The following is a 14548-nucleotide window of genomic DNA, read 5'->3' on the forward strand; positions in this document are numbered from 1 at the left end:
ACACAGGAGAAGCGAAGACGGCACATTATAACAAAGACAGTTGGGTTCTGTGTTGTTGGTTTTCTGGTGCTTGCTAATGTTCTGGTTTTTAGCTTTGCTCACGTAGATGTTATGTTCCTTTAAAGGGCTGCCTTTCTGGCAGACCGTTTTTCAACCAAAGTGCAATGCTGCCCCCTCGTGGCTGAATGCCATAAGCGCGCACGCAGAAACCCAGCCATCGCAAAGCCCGGATTTCATTTTGCCATTTTTCCATCTTCCAAAGTGCAACTATTTCATCTTTAAAGATTCACCGCTCGGGGGTATTTTCTGGCTTACACGCTAATCAACACGTTATTTTCTTCTCTAACAGGAACCGTGCGCTGGTTATTTAACGAGGGTGAGTGGTGGGTATGTGGCGGCTTTCTCCACTTTTTGCTTTATGAATTAAGTGATCTCCCCAGAGAAGCTCAGAAATCAGGCCTATTCCGTGTAACCTTTCGAATCCTGACTGGGATTCTCACTGGGGAGGCGTTCACTGAGAGCGCCAGCTCAAGGAGATCAATGCCTGACAGACATCCCACTCCCAGACAAATGTATTTGATTTCAGTTCATCCTTCGATTCTCGTACCGGGGAATAAACTGAAACCCAACGCTCTGAAAATAGCAATGCAGGTGAAACACTGAGATGTGGAACGGCTCCTTCCCGGGTTACGTGAAAACAAAACTCCCGGGCTAGAGACAAGCACTGAACGGGAAGCACTGTGCTGCAGGACAAGTGGAGAGCTCACAGGGCAGTTTGCTTCACCACCAATCTGGGTCCAGCCACCAACCCATCCCTGATGTATTAACAACATGAGAACATGTGGAAGTGCACTTTTGAGGGGGGTCATCCAGAGAGCTACCGAGTGCTAAGCTCTGAATATAGGACTTAGAAGTTCTGTGCTTTTACCAAGGTCGCCATGACTTACTGCACCCAAAACTTTAAAAACCACTGAGTAATGTTTAATAAGATTCTTAATCTCCATTAAGAAGATACTGTTATTCTGAGATTTTTCAAATATCACAAGGCTGCAGAATAACTACACACACACATATACATGCATTCGCACATGCACACATGCACGCATACTCGTGTACACAATCATTACTTTCCTCTGATTCTATCAAATTAAAAAGATATTGCCTGGCAGCCCAAGGGTCCAACCAGTAAACACTGATAACCATCAACAAAAGTCCTCACCACCTCTTGGTAATTGCTGGTGATAATTATTAATGAATTTGCAGCCCCAATGATAATACTTCTGAAAGTCCATAAGTACAAAATATCAACCAACTCATTCTGTGGTGACATTCGCCGGATCTGAGGAGAGCCTGCAGATACCTGCAGAGCATTCTTTTTCCCTTGAAAGAAAGGGACCTAACCAAAGAGAACCAGGATGGGAGACTGAGAAATAAAAAAGGCAGAGGGGGAGGGGAGGGGAAGGGAAAGGGGAGGAGGAAGGGAAGGGGAGGGGAGATGAATGAAGAAAAGGGAACCAGGGAAGAGAAGGGGGAAGGAGAGGAGAAAATTCAAACTGACTGATACTCCCTTTTGTTGTTCCCAGAACTACCTGCTGGTCTCAGCCACTCCTCCTGCTCCCTCCCTTTCTTAGGCAGCCATTGTCTGCCTCTACCGTTCATCTACAACCACTTGTCGCTGGGTCCTGTTCCAGGCCATGGTGGATATGGAGTGTCCTCTGGCCTTGCCAAGCCCAGCTGCAGTGCGACTGTCCGTACCCGGGCTAGCATGGTTAAGCCGTGCCAGGCCCAGCAGGTTCTACTTCCTTTGCAGGAGATGGAAAAGGTTGTGTTTTGCCTGAAGGAAACTGCACAATGTTGACAGAGGGTCTGTTTCTGTGCTACCCATCCACTCTGCCAGCACTCACCAGCGGGATGTGCCAAAAAGCGAAAGAGAGAAACAGCCGTGGAAAAGTTTCATACCTGTACACAGAAAGGTGGTGCCCTGCTTCTCCAAGCTGGGATCCCTGGAACCTCCCCACCCCGCATCCTTGACTTAATAACAGACTACCATGGAAATGAAAACCTGCCCAGCCATCAAGAAAATCTAAGAACCACTGCAGGGAAGGCCTAGAAGCATGGGTGACTCTAGCTGAAGGGCTTTTTGTTTTATTCAGGGGACAGATACTTGAACCATGTCAAGTCTGTTTGTTCTGGAAGAGAAATTGAATATCACAGGGCATCCTTTAGCTTGATATAGAATTTCAATATATCTCTGAAAGTGGGCTCTTAGTCACCACCACCCACTGACAGCAAAGAGTCCGGGAAAGGGAATTTACCTGGGAGACACCGGCTCTTGGCTTTGAGGACCTGCCTACCGCAAAGAGACACAAATTGCAAACTTAGTGACAAAATGGTTTGGAAGACTGGTGGGTTTGGGGGACTTTTGTTTTGTTGTGTTTTGTTTTGTATTAGTGAACTACATAAATATAAATCAAACCAAGTGTCCTCTCAAAGGTAGGATTAGAACTTTCCTGAATCAGCTAATATCTTGGCCAGCTCTCTTCCAGTTGTGTCTGGCTCCTGTCATCTTGAAACCCACTTTCTCTCTCATCTTCATTGCTCTGTGTGGGAAACTCATTTAAAATCAGTTCTGTTCTCCACGTGACCTTTAAAGGGTGGTTAAAGGGTAAACACTTCATCCTATCCAACCTCGTCCGTGTATTTCCAATACACACGAGATAAATCGTAAGGATTACAGCTGAACGGACATTCATTTTTAAGCCTACATGGGACAAAAAAAAAAATCTGCAAGGAAGGGAGCACCCAATGTGTGTTGGTATTGCTTATTTACAAGAAGTCTTTCCCTTTTATTCCTATGGTGAGCAAAATAATTGTTCCTGCTCCCCACCCACCCACCCCAGGATGTCTCTGCCCTAATCCTTAGAACCTGGGAATAGGCTCTGCAACCCAGTGAAGAGACTTCTGCAACTGTTATAGACTGATATGGTACCATGTCCTGGAAAACCTGAAGAGATAGGCCATGAGGTCTGTTAATGCCAGATGCTTCTAAGACAGAGGCAGGAGACTCTGAAGAGGAACCGACTGCAAGATGGGAGAATGTCCATCCAAGGGACATGGGCGTCTTCTAGGAACTGGGAAAGGTTGGACGTGACCAACCTCTAGTGTGCTCATAGTCTTCTAGAAGGCGACAGTGATGGTTTCAGGTTTCTTAAATGTTTTGTCTTTAATTACGTTTCTGTGAATGGAGGGGCATGTGCACATGACTGCAATGCCTTCAGAAGCCAGGGGAGTCTCAGTCCTCCGCAGCTGGAGTGATGGGCTGTTGTGTGCTGGCATGTGGGTGCTGTGAACCAAACTCGGGTCTCTGCACAGGGTCTCATAACTCCTGAGCCAGCCTCCCAGCTCTCCAAGAGCCACTTTGGACCTCAGGCTGCAGAGGAGAACTACACTGGATTGGAGCTTTCTAAGTCACTGAGGTGGGGGTCGGGGGTGAGCAGGGGGATGTGATCCAACAGCCCATGAGAAACGCATACAGTCTCCACATCATTTCTGAAGAGAATTGGGGTTGAAGAAGTGACAATATATAATGACCAGACACCAAGTCAGTGAAGTTTTGGGGTAAGAAAAGAATGCAACAAACTTTATGGCTACAAGTGCTGACCACCAGTAAAAGAACAAAGGGCCCGGAATGTGTCTCCCTAGAGGAGATGTTATTAAGGATTTATCACAAACGATCCCAGAATGATGAACTACAGTGTGGAAGGTGACTGGCAATGATTTTAATTGCTTCTAATTTCTTTGGATCATCGTGATTTAACAAATCACAGACAATTGGCACAGAAATAGGCTTGAAAATGAGAGATTGCTCCACTAAAATGGACTTCGTGACCTGCATATCTTCCAGATGGACCAGAACCTCTTTGCTTATATGCATATATGTACGTGTGAGTACACAAATATAAAGGGGACACGGTGTGTGCATACACACTTATCTATGGGGGACATGGTGTGTTCATACACACACATATATGGGAGATATGGTATGTGTGTATACACATATAGAGAGAGATGTCTAACACAGAAGGCCATATAATGCAGTGGAAAAGCCTTCATAACCCCGACTTCTCTCCCCTAAGAGGATAAGCCGAGCAGAGTACGACTTGCAACAGGAAATCGTGCCTTTGAACTGACCTCTGAGCACTGTCTCTTCCGGGCTGGCTCTGTCAAAAGACTACAGTGGAACCCCAGCAACCGAAGGGGCATGGAGGATTGTTCTCTTTTAGAATGAAGGCATTGGACATTCCACTGATGTCCAGTCTTTATTTTGATATTTATAAGTGCAAAGTAAGCTGGGTGCAGTGGGTCAGGCCGTTAGTCCTGGCACTTGGGAGGCAGAGGTGGCTGACCTCTGGGTTCAGGGCCAGCCTTGACAACAGAACAAGCATCAGGACAGTCACTTACCACCTTTAATCACTTGAGACAGAGTTTCTCACTAAGCCTGGGGCAAGGGTGGCAGTTAGCAAGCCCCTGAGCCTCCTGCCAACCCCCACGCTAGCTCCCATAAATACTTGATTTGTTTATGTGGGTTCATGGGATTTAAACTGAGGTCCTTATGCTTGTGGTACAAACTCTCTCACTTGCTGGGACACCTCCAGTAAATGGTTTTCTGTTTCGTTTTGTTTTGTTTTGTTTTGTTTTGTTTTTAAAGAAAATTTTGGCTTTTTTTCTAAACCCCACTGAAAACCAAAATCTCGGAGGTTTTCTTTCTCTGTTTAAGATTTCCTCTCACTTCAGGGGGAATCACTATCCCTGAACTCAAGCAGTATTACAGAGCAATAGTGATAAAAACTGCATGGTATTGGTACAGAGACAGACAGATAGACCAATGGAATAGAATTGAAGACCCAGAAATGAAGCCACACACCTATGGTCACTTGATTTTTGACAAAGGAGCCAAAACCATCCAATGGAAAAAAGATAGCATTTTCAGCAAATGGTGCTGGTTCAACTGGAGGGCAACATGTAGAAGAATGCAGATCAATCCATGCTTTTCACCCTGTACAAAGTTTAAGTCCAAGTGGATCAAGGACCTCCACATCAAACCAGACACACTCAAACTAATAGAAGAAAAACTAGGGAAGCATCTGGAACACATGGGCACTGGAAAAAATTTCCTGAACAAAACACCAATGGCTTATGCTCTAAGATCAAGAATCGACAAATGGGATCTCATAAAACTGCAAAGCTTCTGTAAGGCAAAGGACACTGTGGTTAGGACAAAACGGCAACCAACAGATTGGGAAAAGATCTTTACCAATCCTATAACAGATAGAGGCCTTATATCCAAAATATACAAAGAACTCAAGAAGTTAGACCGCAGGGAAACAAATAACCCTATTAAAAAATGGGGTTCAGAGCTAAACAAAGAATTCACAGCTGAGGAATGCCGAATGGCTGAGAAACACCTAAAGAAATGTTCAACATCTTTAGTCATAAGGGAAATGCAAATCAAAACAACCCTGAGATTTCACCTCACACCAGTGAGAATGGCTAAGATCAAAAACTCAGGTGACAGCAGATGCTGGCGAGGATGTGGAGAAAGAGGAACACTCCTCCATTGTTGGTGGGATTGCAGACTGGTAAAACCATTCTGGAAATCAGTCTGGAGGTTTCTCAGAAAATTGGACATTGAACTGCCTGAGGATCCAGCCATACCTCTCTTGGGCATATACCCAAAAGATGCCTCAACATATAAAAGAGACACGTGCTCCACTATGTTCATCGCAGCCTTATTTATAATAGCCAGAAACTGGAAAGAACCCAGATGCCCTTCAACAGAGGAATGGATACAGAAAATGTGGTACATCTACACAATGGAATATTACTCAGCTATCAAAAACAACGAGTTTATGAAATTCGTAGGCAAATGGTTGGAACTGGAAAATATCATCCTGAGTGAGCTAACCCACTCACAGAAAGACATACATGGTATGCACTCATTGATAAGTGGCTATTAGCCCAAATGCTTGAATTACCCTAGATCCCTAGAACAAAGGAAACTCAAGACGGATGATCAAAATGTGAATGCTTCACTCCTTCTTTAAATGAGGAAAAAGAATACCCTTGGCAGGGAAGGGAGAGGCAAAGATTAAAACAGAGACTGAAGGAACACCCATTCAGAGCCTGCCCCACAGGTGGCCCATACATATACAGCCACCCAATTAGACAAGATGGATGAAGCAAAGAAGTGCAGGCAGACAGGAGCCGGATGTAGATCGCTCCTGAGAGACACAGCCAGAATACAGTAAATACAGAGGCGAATGCCAGCAGCAAACCACTGAACTGAGAATAGGTCCCCCGTTGAAGGAATCAGAGAAAGAACTGGAAGAGCTTGAAGGTGCTCGAGACCCCAAAAGTACAACAATGTCAAGCAACCAGAGCTTCCAGGGACTAAGCCACTACCTAAAGACTATACATGGACTGACCCTGGACTCTGTCCCCATAGGTAGCAATGAATATCCTAGTAAGAGCACCAGTGGAAGGGGAAGCCCTGGGTCCTGCTAAGACTGAACCCCCAGTGAACTAGACTATGCGGGGAGGGTGGCAATGGGGGGAGGTTTGGGAGGGGAACACCCATAAGGAAGGGGAGGGGGGAGGGTGATGTTTGTCCGGAAACCGGGAAAGGGAATAACACTTGAAATGTATATAAGAAATACTCAAGTTAATAAAAAAAAAAAAAGGAAAAAAAAAAAAAGATTTCCTCTCTCTCCCAAAAGACTACAGGTGTTGGTGTTGTTTCTCTCTCCCTCTCTCCTCTCTCTCTCTCTCTCTCTCTCTCTCTCTCTCTCTCTCTCTCTCTCTCTCTCTCTCTCTCTCTTTGTTTTGTTTTCTTATGTTTTCCATTGACTGTGTCCTGAGAGCCAGCCAGAGGCAGTAAGAGTGTTTGGAAGGGAAAGAAGGTAGAAAAGGAAGAGACAGGAAGAGCCTCACCCAGGCAGTCAGATAAACAAGGCCTCCACCTTCCGGGCTAGGAGTGATAATAAACCAGGATCCCACACAGCACAGAGCCCTTTGGGGCAGCAAGAACTGTGGCTCCAAGTTGCAGAAACCAAGAGTCCAGCATTCTCCCCAGTAGTGAGCGCAGATGAGGCTGAGTCCCTCTCTCAGCAGTAATAGGGAGAAATCGCTCGCAATCATCTCTAATGGGCTGTCAGCTTCCTGACAATGGGCTTGGCAATTAGTTTGTCAATTCTTAACTGAATGTAAAAATAATGATAATCTCTCAAGAAGCCTTCGCTCTACCTGCTGACCCTTCACCTGAGACCAGGAAGCAAACTCCTACTGGTGTGTGCATATTTCCCCATGTCCGCTGTTGACCCCAAAATTAACCCACCACATTCATGGTCCAAGCAAAACTCCACAGGACCTTCCCTATCCGGGATCCCTAAACTTTCCCCAAAGATACCACCTTCCCCTCTGCTCTTTACAGATGGCCTGGGATGAGTCTAATAGGAATCTTTTAAAATGTTTGACTTCTGATCTTCGCATAGGAAATTAATTTTGTGAAAGAGATGCTGCATCTGCAAAAAAAAAAAAAAGAAGCACATTTGCATTTTGCTTCGGCCAGTCCTCTAACTGTAGCAGGCACAGCCCACAATCTGCAGTGGGGAGCTTACATAAGCCCCCACAGAAGCTAGCTCCAGGTTTGCTGAGGGGGAGAAGATGGGGGGAGGAGCCTGGTAAGGACAGGGTCCAAGCATCCCCTAAACTGTGAGGCCTGGGAGCACAGACATGACCAGGAGGTGAGTTTCCACTTTCCTGCCCTATCCCCAGTGCGTCCAGCAAATGCCACCAATGTTTTGTGTTCTCCTTCATTCTTGAGGGGGAATCATGCCAAACCCAATTTACTGCCAATCCTCGGAGCACTTCAGAGAAAATTCTCTGTGAATTCAAACCCAGCAGCCATGATATTAAGATTTCCACCCGATGGCTGCATTCTTTCTAGGGCTTGAGGTGTTTTGCCAGCCCCTAGCCACCTGCTCACAATGATGGACAGAGGCAAAGGGGGTAGACAGGGTGTCTCTGCCAAGGGTAACTAATAAGCCAGCAAACTGCAAAGCAAATCCCTCCTCCTGGTGCTTCAATATGAACTTGCTGCATTAAAAAGACAGGAGGCCACAGACATTGCCTTCTCATCTGACCTTGGGCAAAGTGCCCATGGAGTGAGAGAAACCTGAATACCTTGTTTACCATGGACCAGCCCTGGGACATTATCACAGATGCACAGTTCTTGGGGACCCTTCTCTGGCCCCTCATTCAGATCCCAGTCACTCATGCCGTGTGTTACATAAACTCCATTGTCTTTTGTCTCCTGCAAGGGAGCAGACATGGTTCATTCCAGCATCTACCACAGGGCCCAACCCTTCAGCCATGTTCCATCAAATTAATTACCTAGTTGATTGACTGCAATCATTGTGAAGACCACGGTAGTCAAGGGTGATGATTCCGTCTTATAGATGAGAAACCTAAGTTTCCCTGAGAGATGTAATGGTTTCCCAAGGTCATGCAGCTGTGTAGCTAGGAGCTCAAACCTCTTGGACTCAGCTACCCTTAAGTATCCTTGCTTCTACTTCATCTAAAAAGTTGTCTATCCTATCTTTGATATTTCCTTCACTGTTGCTGACCTTTTCCACGGGTCCTTGGGCTGGCTTCCACAATAGTTTATATGCGTACAATCTTCCATTTCCTTATACAGAAGGAAAATTCAGCTGAAAGGAGGTAGAGAGGAATGTGTGTGCAGCACCACCTTGAGAGAGGAGCAGCAGACTAATCTGGAATCAAACCAGCAAGGTCCAGAGAGAGCATGCATCTTGCCTCTGGAGAGAAAGGAGGTGGTTGTGCAGGCTCCGGAGTAGAGGCTCAGCCGGCTCAGTCCTGCTGCTCCTAGGATGTTGCTGCAGACCACCCCATGGGGACCCTGCTGTGGATGCTGAGCAGAAGCTGGCAGAAATGCCTGGCTGCAGGAGAGCCATCCCCTGTGCTGCATCAAGCCTGGGGGAAGCAGACCAAACGCACTCCCACCTGTTCTCCTTACAGCATCCTGAGCCTTCAGTGCTGCCCATCCAAAAGCGGCTGGAGAAAGAAGGGGCTACAAGATGAGGACTGTCTGCTTCAGAGAAAGTAGTGTGCGTGTGTGCGTGCATGCGTGTGTGTCTGTGTGTGTGTGTGTGTGTGACCGTATATATGTGTGTGACTCTGTGTGTGTAACGATACATATGTGTGTGACTGTGTGTGTGCAAGTGTGTCTATGTGTGTGTATGTGTGACTCTGTGTGTGTGACTATATATATGTGTGTAACTCTGTGTGTGTGTGACTGTATATATGTGTGTGACTCTGTGTATGTACAAGTGTGTGTGTGATATTTGTGTGTGGTGTATGTGTGTGTGACTCTGTGTGTGTGTGACTCTGTGTGTGTGCATGTGTGTGTTGTGTGTGTGGTATGTATATGTGACTGTATATATGTGTGTGACTCTGTGAGTGCATGTGTGTGTGTGTGGTACTTGTGTGTGGTGTATGTGTGTCTGTACATATATATGTGTGACTCTGTATGCATGTGTGTGCATGTGTGTGTTGTATGTGTGGTATGTATATGCGACTATATATATGTGTGTGACTCTGTGTGTGTGACTGTATATATATGTGTGTGACTCTGTGAGTGCATGTGTGTGTGTGTGTATGTGTGTGTGTGGTATGTATATGTGACTATATATATGTGTGTGTCTCCATGTGTGTGTGACTAAATATATGTGTGTGTGACTCTGTCAGTGCGTGTGCATGTGTGTGTGTGTGTGTGTGTGTGTGTGTGTGTGTGTGTGTACATACAAGCACATGTGCCAGTGCATATGGAAGTTACAGAACAGCCTTGGGTTCCAAGAACCTTCCACTAACTTTAAGTCGAGGTCTCACTGACCTGGAGCACACTAACTAGGCTATGCTGGCTGACCCAGGAGACCCAGGAATGAACCTGTCTACCTCCCCAGTGAAGCTAGGATTATACACACCCGACATTTTTTTAACATACGTTCTGGGGGTTGGACTTGGGTCCTACGGTTGCATGCACTTTGCCAATTGGGCCTATACTTTACCAACTGAGCTATCTACCTGTCCGTTACTTAGGCATGCCTTGGGACGCTGAGAGAAAAGCTTTCACTCTATAACCCACTCTATGTTCTCCCATAAACCCCTGTCGGGTGCCTGGTCAGCAGCACTTAAGCAGAGAGAGTCTCATGGGTTCAGACACAGATAAAACTCAGTTCTGCTTCCTCCCTGGCTCCGTGTAACACAATTACCTCTTCAAAGTTCTTTACCCCCACCCAATCTGAGGGGCTCCAGCTGCCGAAGAGGGAACAGAGAAAGCAGGACTTAAGATGCAAAGAGGAGCACACCTCTCTGGCTCTCCAGACCGCCACAACAGCAAGGCGAGATTTCAAAAGCGTGTGCGTACACTACTGAAGCAAATCCAGAATGGCTTCTGTGCTGAATGCCCTTGTGCCTGCTTTAACAAAGGTGGACCCATCCCTTGACCCACATTATGCAGGGAAAAAAGAGATTTATATAAAGGATCACCTATTTGCCACTCTTTATTCTATTACAGGCAGGAGCAGAGGCTGACACCCACAAGGACCCTTCCAGCGAGGGATTATATATCATGCCATAGAAATACATAAAAGACAAATTATCCTGAGATCATCGTGCTTCCATTGACCTGCTCAAGGTTTAAATCCAGCTGCAATTAGATACCATAGCCACAGATCTGTAGGCGGCTAAAATCTCCAGCAACACCATGCTTTAATCCTAGGGAAACAGAACAGGATGGATTTTTATGGGTATCTAAGTTTGGATTTTGTTTCGTGGGAGGTTAGTAATCTGCTTTTGTTAACCAGATCCTCCTCAACTTCTGAGGTATTTATAATACAATATCTAATTCCGGCTGGAGATGCTCATGAAAATTAACTGCATTATTTTTAAAGATGTAACCAGGGAGCGAGATGGCGAGGGAAAGCAGTGTGACGTGATAAAATCTCATCACTTTCACACATCCACTAGAGAGTTCACCCAGCTGCTGTGACTGACGAATCTTATGGCTGCTAATGTGTCCATTCCTTGGTTAGACCTACCTTTCTGACATGGAGACAGATTAAGAAATCTGTTTTACTGCCTGCTGTAATGGGAGAAATTGAAAATCTATCCACAATGGGGGCATAAAGGTTTTATTTATTTTAACACTTAAAAAAGCATATAAGTCACCTGATGTGAAGATTTTGGGGCACAGTAGAAATGGCCACCATGCTAATGATCACTATGTGCCGCCGCCGCCTTCTTCTTCTTCTTCTTCTTCTTCTTCTTCTTCTTCTTCTTCTTCTTCTTCTTCTTCTTCTTCTTCTTCTTCTTCTTCTTCTTCTTCTTCTTCTCCTCCTCCTCCTCCTCCTCCTCCTCCTCCTCCTCCTCCCCCTCCTCCTCCTCCTCCTTCTTCTTCTTCCTCTTCTTCTTCCTCTTCTCCTCCTCCTCCCCCTCCTCCTCCTCCTCCCCCTTCTCCTTCCTAGGATAAGTGTTTCCTTCCTAGGCGTTTCCTATGTGTGTAGCATTGTTGTGAGCATATAACATCATACTTCACCTGATGAGCAGATTGGAGCAGAGTGAGCCCCAAGGCACACAGCTGGCTGACACTGGCTGACCTACAGCCATGATCCATCTGATATGCTACTTGCTTTACACTAATAATCTAAGACAGACAGACGGACAGAGGGAGGCAGGGAGGGGAGAGAGAAAGAGAGAGAGAGAGAGAGAGAGAGAGAGAGAGAGAGAGAGAGAGATCCATTAGATCATGACAATCATATTCCCAGAACATTAACTATGCTTTAAATACCTTAATTTATGGGTTTAATAAAAAGCCAGCTAGGTGAGTTCTAAGCCTATAACACAAAAAGATGGATTTGTCCAAACATCCATGAAATATGGCTGCATGCTCTTGAAAGAAGAATTAATTGTCTGTTCAGAGCACAAGGATGTCAATGTGTTTCCCCACCGAGACCAGTCTGTATCCTGTCTTCAAAGAATGCATACACATTCTTCCAGCCGAGAGATCTAATTTCTTCACCATGTCAAAACGAACCCAACTTCATCTCAGGGTCAGGAGAGAAATAACATTGGTGAACAAACCCACAATCCTGAGGTATTCACCTCCCGTGAAAATTAGGTCTGCCAAACGGTCCATAGCAAAGTACTGTCCTCCTCAGTGTTTCCCAAGGCTGGTCTTACAGAGGCCAGCATGGCACCTGAAGGGCAACGTTGAGGGACAAATCAGAATATATGTGTGATGTGGGTTAATGGCTCCTAGGGGCAGCACAACCACAAATCTGCTTCCACGAGAGTGATGGTCTTGTGACTTAGACCTGAATCCAATTGTCTGGGGCTTTCTCTCCCTTAAACTACACTATTAGAGGGCAGATTTCTAAGTCCCTTCACTCTCTATGCCTTTGTTTGAACCACACTTCTCCTTGTTAGAAAAAAGTTGTTCTTGCTTGTCTAGAGCTCACTATGTTGTTACTGATCCACAGCTCTCTGCGCTTTGATGGTGAAGGGTCTCAAGTTTAGGAATCTTCCAGGTAGGATTCCTGAGGAAACAAGCTTTGAGATAGGTATTTGGTAAGGAATGAGTTTAGAACTGCCACGGAGAATGGAGAGGAAGGAATAGGGGAAGCAAGGCAGGGTCAACCAAATCTTAGCCAGCCTACTAAGGAGCTTAGGAACTAGATGTCCTGCCATCTAGAATTGTCACCCAAGGTGGGTGAACTGTTTCAGTCTCTGTCCACTGAGATGTTGCTGGCTCTGGGTCTCCGTGGAAAGGCAGCTAGAGGAGTCATCCCCTTCTGGAGGGCAGATGACAATCTTCCAAGGCATCTATGATTCCATCACCATGTACTTCTGCCCTCTTGAAGCAAACTTAATCCTTTCCAAATCACAAAATAGAAAAAGGCTGATTATGGGGAGAGCAAGGCAGGCTAAATCTGCCATTCTCCAGCCAGGGCTACACCAGGGCTACAAGCTATAGCCAAGTCTAGGCTCCTTCTATATCCAAAGCTTTGTTGACCATCCCCCAACACTGCAGCCATATACTCCTCTCTGCCCCCAAACACTCTGACATCCTTCTGCTTCACGGCTCCTACTCTCCGGCAGACCTGCACCCAGATGTCTCTTTACCAGAAATGCTTCTTAGACCCCAGGCCGAGCAGAATGAACCAAACCTTTCTGCTAGTGGATCTCATTCATAGCTCTCTGCCTTTCTCCAAGGTTCTCCTGGAGCACAGCACAGAGCCTGAGGAGCAGCAGACACTAGATAGATAGATGATAGATAGATAGATAGATAGATAGATAGATAGATAGATAGATAGATAGATAGATAGATAGATAAATGGTGGACTGATGAAGTTTTGCACCTCAGGGCAACACAAAAACAATGTGAAGACTCTCTGAACAGACCTCAAGTCTTGAGATGGCTCCAAGAACTATTCATCCTCAACAGACAGACTGCCTCAAACTGGTTCAGATACCCCAGCAAGATGTTCCTCTAACGTGTACCCCTACCACAGCACTGAGCTAAAAATCTTATAAATACCTGTTAGTTTTGGATGTTTTTTGCTTGTTTGTTTGTATTTTCAAACCACACTGTAACGGTCTGTGGCAACAGAAGCCATTTCTATCTGGTTCATTGTTTTATCTCCCAGTACCTAGTCCCAGGCTAGCACATAGTGCTCAAGAAAATAAGAATGTGCCGAATAAATAAAATAGAAAATCCTGTGAACTGTGTTCAAGTCCGCACCGGCGTAAAGTTGAAATGTGCAAGGGGTTTCGGAGGCATCCTACGGAGCTTCAAAGGAAAGGGTGGGAATGGGGTATCTCGGAGGAGTATAGGAGCCCTCCTTATCATATTCATATATATATTATCATATAAATACAGATATAGATAGATCGATACACACACACACACACACACACATATATATATACACATATATATATATATATATATATATATATATATATATAGAGAGAGAGAGAGAGAGAGAGAGAGAGAGAGAGAGAACTGCTTCAGCGGCAGAAGGGTCCTCTCTTCCCTTCAAAGAGTTAGGTGACTGACACATGCAGAGTGGCCATTACTGATTATAGTCAAAGCGACTACACTATACCAAGGACTCACAGAGTCCAACAGGGGCTTGGTATGTGAAATAAAAAAAAAATCATTTCATTAAATCTCCACGGAATGACTAAAATGTAAGAATTATGCCCACTTTTCATATAATAGCATTAAGACTCAAAGAAACTCAAACACCTATCCCAGCTTAAGTTATGACTGTGCTCAAACTGAACTCCCTGGTGAGCATTCTCTTACCAACAGACTGAGGTCCCAGAAACACATAGATTTAATGCAACACTTGGGCACAGCAATCCGAAGTCAATGTTACTATAGGCAGGCTTTTAAATAGCTTAC

Source organism: Rattus norvegicus, chromosome 2, assembly GCF_021556685.1.
Source record: "Rattus norvegicus strain SHRSP/BbbUtx chromosome 2, alternate assembly SHRSP_T2T, whole genome shotgun sequence".
Classification (NCBI taxonomy): Eukaryota; Metazoa; Chordata; class Mammalia; order Rodentia; family Muridae; genus Rattus; species Rattus norvegicus.